This window comes from Condylostylus longicornis, unplaced genomic scaffold (genome assembly GCF_029603195.1).
Source record: "Condylostylus longicornis isolate FDR11 unplaced genomic scaffold, ASM2960319v2 ptg000854l, whole genome shotgun sequence".
Taxonomy (NCBI): Eukaryota; Metazoa; Arthropoda; class Insecta; order Diptera; family Dolichopodidae; genus Condylostylus; species Condylostylus longicornis.
Window position 1 is genome coordinate 1 of NW_026578796.1, and position 13,289 is coordinate 13,289.

Consider the following 13,289-nt stretch of genomic DNA (forward strand, 5'->3'; position numbering starts at 1 on the left):
ATTCTGATGCTGGAAAGTCCATCGACTTGGGACTCTCATTGGACCACGTCTCTGCCCCTCTTGTCGCTTTTCCGATTGGCGTTTGTGACGAATATTTCACTCGAAGTGCGACAGTCAATCGTTCAGTCGTCCTCGAATTCCGTCCATTACACATCTTGAAAAAACAAAGAAGTATGGAATCTGTCGTCGACATGACGTCTAGATATCCGACATAGTGAGTAGAAGCATGGAAGCTGACGTAGCGAGTAGAAGTATGGAGTATTATTCTGATGGCATACCGTAAGCGTTTTCGAGCATTTTTCTTTGTTTTCCTTAATCGCTGATCGGATGTCCCAACGTGTTTTTGCTAATAATACTGGAGTATGGCGTGGAGATCTCCAATAGAGAGCAAATCTGAAGAAGATGAATGAGAATCAATCAAATCTGAAAATTGAATTTAATGATTCGCTCACCTAATATAACTCTCATTGTTATAGTCCAATTTCAGTGTGGTGTCCCCGAAGATCAGACTCTGGGGTCCACGAGCAAGCCCTTGAGCAAAACACTTGCAAGCGATTTTTTCTCGATTGGGCGAGGCAGCAGGAGAATCTGCTGGGGGCGGAGGAAGCTCCACAGTGAGATATACCTATCGAACACATGAAAATATGAATGAAGAATCAACTGTAAAGAACGGATGCATGAGATTGACCCACGTTTTCAATATCATCTAGAGCTTCGGGGGAGCTGATATTATCAATAGTTAGTGCTTCAAGATGAAGCTCAGAAGGAAGAGGAAAGATTGCAGCAGTAGGGGATTCAGCGGATCGAGACATTCTTATCATCTTGGGGGATGAGCGATCGGAGACAATTCGATTTTGGGTGGCCTCAGCAGGAAGTATTGGAATGTCGTCCGACTTCTGACACTCTGAAGACGATTTATTGTTAAGAGAATCACCTTCCACTTGATGAGAATCTCCTAGAAAGAGAATTTCTTGAAGTTCTGAATCTGTTGGTAATTCTGAAGCAAGAGTTAAAACTCGAGCGTAAGGGCAAAATAGCCGACGGAAAGAAATACAAATTTTAATCCCTCCAACACGCTGATTATTATCATCAAGAACCTATATGACAGAGATAGATTTGGGACATCTAGAAAGGCTGGGGGGATGAATGAATGGATGAATTTGAAAAAGTAGTGATGGTAAAATATTTGAAGGTGGAAGAGTTTCCAGGTTGAGTTACTTGAAGCTTTTTTTTAACTTGATACGACCCATTTTCTATAAAATTTTTGTAGTCCTTAAGGTCTAGATCGCTGTCTCCCACAACACAACTGGTTTCCTCGTTGTGATTCGCAACAACAAATCTAAGAAAACAAAATCAAAGTGACAAACAAAAAATATCTGGCTACTATTTTGCAAAGTAATTCGCTCATAAATTTGCTATTATTTTGCATACACGTACTTAACAAATCTTTCCTTGCAAAACGGCAAAACTAGAATGTCGTTCCACTTCCAATTTTTTTCGGGTCCACTGAGGGAGGATCTTAGTGCTGGTTGTCGACCCAAATGAACAGAACACCTCAACCTTGGAATCTTATGATAAAGGAAGAGACATGCGAACTTGCTTAAATAAAACCTAAATCACCTTGAAAGGTCCTAAAAAAGCCTTTCCTTGAATGAGGTGGACTAGTAGACATCGAGCTGGAACTTTATCGTCTTCATGCGAGATAAGAATTGGATGCGAGAGGTTTGCAGTTAAAACGGTTTGCCTCCATGTAAGCCATCTTTGTTCATCGTGGCTACTATAATCGGGTTGAGGGAGTGTAGGAGACCAATCGGCATCGCTGCCGTCCGAGGAAGAGAACGACGATAGGGAAGAGACGAGTGTGTCACTGCGTCCTTCATAGGGATGAGAGGACTTTCGGAGACGTCTCATACGCGCACGCCGTCGCCCGGAACCACCGCGCTGAGAACTGAACGACCGGCGGTGAGGAAATCCGCTGAGAGTCTCCTCGATCGAAGGAAGCGTCGATGACGACGGCGGAAGAGGAATGGGGCGTTCCGACGACAGGAATAGGTACGCGACGGACACCGTAACCCATCCGAAATCACTTGTGGCTCTAGAGAGCTGGACACACGTTGACGTCAATGTGAAGTAGAGGATTCACTCACAACTACTTCTTGGTCAAATGTGGTTGCTGTAGGGAATGGCCTGAGAACTCCAGCGGCTATTGGAGTCCGATCTGCCTTGAATAGCTCGAGTCTAAAAATTGACAATTAATCAGATCCTTTCAGTTTGACGTCAAATCTGTGGAATAAAAATTATGAGCATCACCTGAGAGCAGGATCCGATTCCTCCATTGGAAACTGGAATGTCGAATTCCAAGAACATTGACGTTCACCCGAAGGACTTTCGAGTGAAACGGAAGCAGTCGAAGTTTTTCCCAAGAAAGCGCTTGTGCGTCCTCGATAGACTTCACAGAAATACTCCTAAGCATCAGCAGACAACATTCAATGAAATTAAAGAATGCATTGAGTCAGAACTGAAAATGGAACACGGTTCATTTTCCCGATTGGGACTGACTCTTATTCATGCGCGTCCAGCAGCTCACATCTTCATCAGACCCAGTAAGCCCCTCCGCCATCCTGATGGTCAGCTGGAGGTCTTGCGGCTGAGTGGTATACATTTGTTGATGGACAATGGATTGTGTCAGAGGAACCGGAACGACATCAGGAGTGCAGACAAACTGCTTAGTATCCGCGCTGGGATCAAAGGACAAGAGTTGCTCGCGAAGCGCATCCGGTGTAACGTCGTCGGTAAAACCACGAGGCGTAACGGGCTGGAACGATTCCAACGGCGCAAAAGTCGACCTCGGACGTTCTGGAAAAGAGTGCTGGCGCAGCGAGTCGTTCAGGGACGTCAATAAGGGGCTTGGCGAACGAACGGAAATCCCAACTGGCGTCGAGTATCGACCATTTCCAGGAATCCATACATCAGGCGAGGAAGCACGCGGAATGGATTCGAGAGACGAGGATCCTGATGATGTTGAAGGCTTGAAACTCCAGGAAGTCATGCGAGCAGGTGTTCCCGTAAATGGAGGGGGTTGAGGTTGGGGTGTGGTACAGCGTGATGTTTCAATAGCAATTTGTGGAACATCAGTTGAGACAATTCCGATCACCACTTCAAGCGTTCGTAAAGAGGGTTGTAGCTGAGAGAAACACAAGAGTTTAGAAAGAGGTTAGACTGTCATCAACTAGACTGTCATCAACTAGACTGTCATCAACTAGACTGTCATCAACTAGACTGTCATCAACTAGACTGTCATCAACTAGACTGTCATCAACTAGACTGTCATCAACTAGACTGTCATCAACTAGACTGTCATCAACTAGACTGTCATCAACTAGACTGTCATCAATTAGACTGTCATCAGATAGACTGTCATCAGATAGACTGTCATCAGACAGAACCCATTTCGCCACCATTGAGTGTCGCAGCTCTTGGCTGCTTCAACTTTTCAAGCTGTTTAGCATCTTCTTCTACTGTGGAGAGTGAATGACCCACCTCCATGACTTGTGGATGGCTAGCAATACCAGAAGAGATTAACGGACGTAGAGCAACTTGAGCTTCACCCACAACTTTGCCGTTCAACATTCCGACCAATTGGAACCTAAAAGCATTGGAAGAACCATTTTCAGAAAGCTAGAAGCGTTGAGACCACTGTCAGTTGATCCCAGCAGGGGAGAAACTTCATCGCAGAAGTGGAAATGGAGAGAGAACGTGACCAACACACACACCTGACGTTCTCTTCATTCTTATGCGGAAAAGTGATCTTTGTTTCAGTTCCTCCCCCGAATGTGAAGATTGAACGTTTCAACGAAACATTTCCAAAGTCAGAAGAAGTTGATACGGATAGTCAGAATCCGCATCATCCCCTTGTGGCGAGTTTGTGAGACTCTTCAAAGTGACGGAAATTCCTCGAGATGTTGATGTTGATGTATTTGAGGGAATCCATGGAAGCGTCGAGGAAGAATTGGTCGAAGGATTTGGGGAATTTTGGGACTGAGGAGTAATGAATAATGAAGTCCTGTGATGCTGTTGTGTTTGGGAATGTTGGGAAGGAAAATTATAGACCGGTGGGAAGAGTGATTGAGTGGGATGGTCTTCGGTTCTTGAATCCATTGTTTGTCTATTTAACGAACTCTCAGAAGTGATCTTGATGATTTTGGGACAAGGGGGTCACACGACGTGAAGTTGTTGGACAATTTCCTTTTTTAGACGAAGCCTGTCGGAATCCATTTCTCCTTATTTCTCTTTTTCAGGTCCGTTTTCTCAGAGCCCTGCATGTCCTTCGTTGAGACACGCATGCTTCTTAACGTATCTCCGTTTACTCCTTGAGACTCATCACTTCAATCGCTCAATCACTTTTTGTTGAACGCCTTCTATCAGCGGCACCTTCTTTCAGTTTTCTTGTTCAAATTCTGCCGATGCAGTTCATCGTGCCGTTCGCCGTTTTTATCGTTTTGATCGACTCAGTGGTGTCTGAGATCTACTTTCCTCGAGGATACAACAATTCGGCCACTCCTCAAGGTCCAGAGGAATGCGAATTTGCTCCCGATGTGGCGAATCTCGTTGATGCGAGTGCCAGCCAGTTTGATCACATGGCGACAATCAAATCACAAATTCTTGGTGTTGCGGATTGGCTTCAAGAAAAACACATCGAAAGTCGTTTTGGACTCGCAACATTCGTCGACAAGCCAATCCCCCCACTGGGATATCGTGCTCCTTATCGCGCGGATTATTGCCTTTCTATCTCAACCACCTTTACTGATTCCAGAGAAAAGCTGGCGAAAGATGTTTCGGGTCTCACAACTGGGGGTGGTTTTGACTTCCCTGAAGCTCAATTGGAGGCCTTGATGCGAGCAATTCAAACAGAGAGGTTCGGTTGGAGAGAAACAGCTACAAGTCCATCAGGGTTACCGTATGTGAAAGTTGCAGTACTTGTTACTGACTCAATGGCCCACACTCCAGACAGTGCTGTGGACGCCTCTAATGCTCTAGGAATGTTCCCCGTTCCAGTTTCACCAAACCCCTTGGAACTCGATCCTTCTATAGTGGCAACTTCAGAGAACAATCAGTGTGGAAATATGGAGTATCCCTCACTCAAACAATTGGGGGCTGTTATTAAACAGAAGAAGGTTATTCCAGTTTTCCTTCTTGCCCCTCAAGGATACAAGTGCAAGAAAGGAATTTGCCCGTGCCCGAATTCAAGAAACTTGCGAAGGAAACAGGAAATCCAGATTATCTCGACCCTGTGAAAGGCATGGATTTACTGTACAAGAGTTATCTTGACGAAATGAATGTTGTTGGTATCATTCAACATTTGGATTTCGGGTTTGGAGGGTTTTACGACCAATTTGTGGGGCTCTCGTTGAAGTTGGCCTTCTCCAGACATTTGCCTCACCACAACAACATCTACAACCACCACAACACCCACCACTACATCCATCACAACCACAACCAGAACAATGAGTACCACCACACCGACCACAACTCCATCAACGACAACCACAAAAGCATCAACGACAACCAGCACCGCGACCACAACCACCACCGCGACTACAACCACAGCACCAACGACCACCACCACCGCGACCACAACCACGAAAGCACCAACGACAACCACGAAAGCACCAACGACAACCACCACCGCGACCACAACCACGAAAGCACCAACGACAACCACCACCGCGACCACAACCACGAAAGCACCAACGACAACCACCACCGCGACGACAACTACAACAGCATCAACGACAACCACCACCGCGACGACAACTACAACAGCATCAACGACAACCACAACCACGACGACAACTACAACAGCATCAACGACAACCACAACCACGAAAGCACCAACGACAACCACCACCGCGACCACAACCACGAAAGCACCAACGACAACCACCACCGCGACCACAACCACGAAAGCACCAACGACAACCACCACCGCGACCACAACCACAACAGCATCAACGACAACCACCACCGCGACGACAACCACCCCCGCGACTACAACTACAACAGCACCAACAACAACCACCGCGACCACAACCACAACATTAACGACCACCGCGACCACAACCACAACAGCATTAACGACAACCACCCCCGCGACTACAACTACAACAGCACCAACGACAACCACCCCCGCGACTACAACTACAACAGCACCAACAACAACCACCGCGACCACAACCACAACATTAACGACGACCACCACCGCGACGACAACCACCACCGCGACGACCACCACAACAGCATCGACGTCCACCACCGCAACGACCACCACAACAGCATCAACGACAACCACCACCGCGACCACAACAGCATCAACGACAACCACCACCGCGACGACAACCACAACATTAACGACCACCACCACCGCGACGACAACCACCACCGCGACGACAACCACAACATTAACGACCACCGCGACGACAACCACAACAGCATCAACGACCACCACCACCGCGACCACAACCACAACAGCATCAACAACAACCACCGCGACCACAACCACAACATTAACGACCACCACCACCGCGACCACAACCACAACATTAACGACCACCACCACCGCGACGACAACCACAACATCAACGACAACCACAACAGCATCAACGACAACCACAACAGCATCAACGACAACCACAACAGCATCAACGACAACCACCACCGCAACGACAACCACAACAGCATCAACGTCCACCACCGCAACGACAACCACAACAGCATCATCGACGTCCACCACCGCAACGACAACCACAACAGCATCAACGACAACCACCACCGCGACTACAACCACCACCGCGACGACAACCACCCCCGCGACTACAACTACAACATTAACGACCCACCACCACCGCGACGACAACCACGAAAGCACCAACGACCACCACCACCGCGACGACAACCACGAAAGCACCAACGACCACAACCACCGCGACCACAACCACCACCGCGACCACAACCCACACAGCATCAACGACAACCACCACCGCGACCACAACCACAACAGCGACTACAACCACCACCGCGACGACAACCACCACCCGCGACGACAACCACGAAAGCACCAACGACCACCACCCACCGCGACGACAACCACGAAAGCACCAACGACCACAACCACCGCGACCACAACCACCACCGCGACCACAACCACAACAGCATCAACGACAACCACCCACCGCGACGACAACCACCACCGCGACTACAACCACAACAGCACCAACGACCACCACCGCGACCACAACCACAACATTAACGACAACCACCACCGCGACCACAACCACGAAAGCACCAACGACAACCACCACCGCGACCACAACCACAACAGCACCAACGACAACCACAACAGCACCAACGGACCACCCCCGCGACCACCACCGCGACCACAACCACAACATTAACGACCACCACCACCGCGACCACAACCACAACAGCATCAACGACAACCACCACCGCGACCACAACCACAACAGCATCAACGACAACCACCACCGCGACCACAACCACCACCGCGACTACAACCACAGCACCAACGACAACCACCACCGCGACCACAACCACGAAAGCACCAACGACAACCACGAAAGCACCAACGACAACCACCACCGCGACGACAACTACAACAGCATCAACGACCACCGCGACGACAACTACAACAGCATCAACGACAACCACCACCGCGACGACAACTACAACAGCACCAACGACAACCACAACCACGAAAGCACCAACGACCCACCACCACCGCGACCACAACCACGAAAGCACCAACGACAACCACCACCGCGACCACAACCACGAAAGCACCAACGACAACCACCACCGCGACCACAACCACAACAGCATCAACGACAACCACCACCGCGACGACAACCACCCCCGCGACTACAACTACAACAGCACCAACAACAACCACCGCGACCACAACCACAACATTAACGACCACCGCGACCACAACCACAACAGCATTAACGACAACCACCCCCGCGACGACAACCACCCCCCGCGACTACAACTACAACAGCACCAACAACAACCACCGCGACCACAACCACAACATTAACGACAACCACCACCGCGACGACAACCACCACCGCGACGACCACCACAACCAGCATCGACGCCCACCACCGCAACGACAACCACAACAGCATTAACGACCACCACCACCGCGACCACAACCACAACAGCACCAACGACCACCACCACCGCGACGACAACCACAACAGCATCAACGACCACCACCACCGCGACCACAACCACAACAGCATCAACGACAACCACCACCGCGACGACAACCACCACCGCGACTACAACCACAACAGCACCAACGACCACCACCGCGACCACAACCACAACATTAACGTCAACCACGAAAGCACCAACGACAACCACCACCGCGACCACAACAGCATCAACCACAACCACAACAGCACCAACGACAACCACCACCGCAACGACAACCACCCCCGCGACTACAACCACAACAGCACCAACGACCACCACCGCGACCACAACCACAACATTAACGACCACCACCACCGCGACCACAACCACAACAGCATCAACGACAACCACCACCGCGACGACAACCACCACCGCGACGACAACCACCACCCCGACTACAACCACAGCACCAACGACCACCACCACCGCGACCACAACCACAACATTAACGACCACCACCACCGCGACGACAATCACAACAGCACCAACGACCACCACCACCGCGACCACAACCACAACATTAACGACCACCACCACCGCGACGACAACCACAACAGCATCAACGACAACCACCACCGCGACTACAACCACAACAGCACCAACGACAACCACCACCGCGACTACAACCACAACAGCACCAACGACAACCACCACCGCGACCACAACCGCGACCACAACCACAACCGCGACGACCACAACCGCGACGACCACAACCGCGACGACCACAACCGCGACGACCACAACCACCACCGCGACGACTACAAGCGCAAGCACAACAACAACGACAAGCACCACCGCGACGACTACAAGCGCAAGCACAACAACAAGCACCACCGCGACGACTACAAGCGCAAGCACAACAACAAGCACCACCGCGACGACTACAACCACAGCACCAACGACCACCACCACCGCGACCACAACCACAACATTAACGACCACCACCACCGCGACGACAACCACAACAGCACCAACGACCACCACCACCGCGACCACAACCACAACATTAACGACCACCACCACCGCGACGACAACCACAACAGCATCAACGACCACAACCACCGCGACGACAACCACAACAGCACCAACGACAACCACCACCGCGACCACAACCACAACCGCGACGACCACAACAGCACCAACGACAACCACCACCGCGACTACAACCACAACAGCACCAACGACAACCACCACCGCGACCACAACCACAACCGCGACGACCACAACAGCACCAACGACAACCACCACCGCGACCACAACCACAACCGCGACGACCACAACAGCACCAACGACAACCACCACCGCGACCACAACCACAACCGCGACGACCACAACAGCACCAACGACAACCACCACCGCGACGACTACAAGCGCAAGCACAACAACAACGACAAGCACCACCGCGACGACTACAAGCGCAAGCACAACAACAACGACAAGCACCACCGCGACGACTACAAGCGCAAGCACAACAACAAGCACCACCGCGACGACTACAACCACAGCACCAACGACCACCACCACCGCGACCACAACCACAACATTAACGACCACCACCACCGCGACGACAACCACAACAGCACCAACGACCACCACCACCGCGACCACAACCACAACATTAACGACCACCACCACCGCGACGACAACCACAACAGCATCAACGACCACAACCACCGCGACCACAACCACAACAGCATCAACGACAACCACCACCGCGACTACAACCACAACAGCACCAACGACAACCACCACCGCGACCACAACCACAACCGCGACGACCACAACAGCACCAACGACAACCACCACCGCGACCACAACCACAACCGCGACGACCACAACAGCACCAACGACAACCACCACCGCGACGACTACAAGCGCAAGCACAACAACAACGACAAGCACCACCGCGACGACTACAAGCGCAAGCACAACAACAAGCACCACCGCGACGACTACAAGCGCAAGCACAACAACAAGCACCACCGCGACGACTACAACCACAGCACCAACGACCACCACCACCGCGACCACAACCACAACATTAACGACCACCACCACCGCGACGACAACCACAACAGCACCAACGACCACCACCCACCGCGACCACAACCACAACATTAACGACCACCACCACCGCGACGACAACCACAACAGCATCAACGACAACCACCACCGCGACTACAACCACAACAGCATCAACGACAACCACCACCGCGACTACAACCACAACAGCACCAACGACAACCACCACCGCGACTACAACCACAACAGCACCAACGACAACCACCACCGCGACCACAACCACAACCGCGACGACCACAACAGCACCAACGACAACCACCACCGCGACCACAACCACAACCGCGACGACCACAACAGCACCAACGACAACCACCACCGCGACGACGACAAGCGCAAGCACAACAACAACGACAAGCACCACCGCGACGACTACAAGCGCAAGCACAACAACAAGCACCACCGCGACGACTACAAGCGCAAGCACAACAACAAGCACCACCGCGACGACTACAAGCGCAAGCACAACAACAAGCACCACCGCGACGACGACAAGCGCAAGCACAACAACAACGACAAGCACCACCGCGACGACGACAAGCGCGACCACAGCAACAACGACAACACCAACTACGACAACAACTCCTACCCCTTGCCCAGAATGTGAAATTAAAGTCGAAGTCAATGTTGATGTGGAGATTAACTTCAGAGACAACGCGTGAGATCCCTTTTCACCAATTTCTTTTGTAATTCAAATTTCCGAAAGGAATATATTTTCGAGTGTAGCGATGTATTGATGCGTTTGTGTAAAGAATGTATTTTACTGTGAATTACGCATGTATTAATGAGAAGTTGATTTTTTTAACTTCTTGCAGTTTCTACTTTTTTGTCAGTAGATTTTGACTTTGCAATGACTTGCAACTCATTGAAACATTGAACGTTTATTGAAAATATTACGCGTTGTTCATTTGATCAATGAAGACGTTTTCATCAAAAATATTAAGCGTTTTTTAAAGTTGATCATTCTGTGTGGCACAAGTAAGTCAGAAGGATCTTCGACCCGAAGTTCTTTAGGAAGCCAAAACTTCCTTAACTTGTTTCCTGGGATTGACTCCATTCAATCCCAGTAAGATCAATTGTTCAACATAATGTTTATATCAACTCCAGACTATAATCCCCGGACTAGAATATAGCCCTTCCTCATTTATTTCATTGGGGTTGGTAAGTTGATTGAACACACTGTCCTAGCGTTGTTTCACACACTGCACTAGGAAGCACACCATTTTTCACGACTCGGTACAAATACACAGAAAACCGAAACTCTCTGATGCAGACGAGAAATCGCAAGCACTGAAACCCGTACTTCGTAGCATGAGCACGAGAGCACTCCCACACTCAGATTTCATGCTCGTAACGCGAAGGAACATCGCGAACTGGAATTGGAGGAATTTCAGCAGAAATGATCGTCCGCAGTTGGCGCTTGAGATCTTCGAAACTTGAAGACATATCGGATTGAGAAGCGACTGTAGTAACCGCAGCTGCCTGAAAACAGAGAAGCAACACGTACAAGACTTGAAGAGGAGGTTTGTTGCAGGAAGCTCACCGCGACCTTCACAACGAGCAAATAGGTAGAAGAGTCGCTTGCAAGGAGTGTGGGGATGGCGGTATTTGAGAATGAAGTCCAGATGTGATTCTAGATGGGGAGGGTTGGCTCTCAATAGCAAGATAGCGAGCTCAGTGATCATCACAGTTCTCTTGGTATTCGTGCTGGATCTTTCATCCAGTAAAGAATCATCGTCACTTGCTAAACCACTCGCGAGGTGGCAAAGCATTACAATGCACTGGAGCTTCTCAAGTGGACTCTGAGGTGGGATATGATTATCACATGATTGATTTATCGATTATTGGTTTATCGATTATTCTGACATTTTGGTTTATCGATTACTTGCAACCGAGTCCATTAATTTCAGCTCCGTCCGCTACAAAGTGCAACATCCCCGATGACTTACCATCATTGTATCTAAACGACTCAGTCGCTTGCGGACAAGATCAGCGGCCTTCCGAATTTTAGATTGAGAATCACTCCGCTCATAAATATCACTTGATGACGAAAAGTTTGAGAAATCAACCTTCAGTTTATTGATAGCGCAACTAAGTGGTGATCCCAGAAATTCAGTCCCGCTCGACGATTTTCGAAGGACACCGAGACTAGAGGGCTCCTCATGACCAGCCGGAGAAGGAAATCGATGTCGGGAAGGTTCAGGCGATGAAACGGGGGAGAAGAACGGAGCAAACAGTTTTCCAATAACTCGACGAGACGGAAGTTTGAATTTCCGACCCTCTTCGGTCGATGATAGTCTTGGATTTGAAAGGAGTGCAGCGAACACAACTTGCGATATTTTCCCAAAAATGAAGCGTTCAACACATTCTGTGATAATAACGATCAATGCGAAATGCTTCCCAAATCGCTCTTCTGTGATGCTGTCGTGTCGTTGAGGATCCTCACTCTCTGTGACAAGGGACTCCCAGCTAAACACAGACTTCTGAAAACGAAGAAGGAACCAGGGTTGAACTCGCGCCAAGGGGAATTTAACTTACGAGTCTTCCAAGCATTCGAACCGCAATGGATACTACAGAATGAACTTTTTCTGGTCGAATGCTCGCTCCATCGAATTGCCCTCGAGCGTCCAAGGCGGCATCTACGAAACTAGAACAACTTTATTCAAACGAATGCATCACTTGAACTCACCTGCGCAAATGCGTAACGATGGGAGAGCAGGAGGGTTCTCGAAGAAGTACGAGAAATCTTCTATAGAGCTCCACATTGAAGAAGGCGTCAGATACTTCAGATGCAGAGGGTAGGTGAGATGATGAAAAAACGCGATGGAGTGATGAATGGCTGTGCGTCTTGGGAAGGACGACGGTTCCGTGGAGGCACCTGGCCAATCCATTCGGGAATGGATCCAGGCGGACAAGATTTGAGAATGCTGCAA

General features: G+C 50.0%; 1 pseudogene; it reads left to right on the forward strand.

Moving 5' to 3' along the window:
• The first annotated feature begins 4,637 nt into the window (after positions 1-4,637).
• On the forward strand, positions 4,638-11,046 carry LOC129618383 (mucin-2-like; annotated as a pseudogene).
• Positions 11,047-13,289: the final 2,243 nt, after the last annotated feature.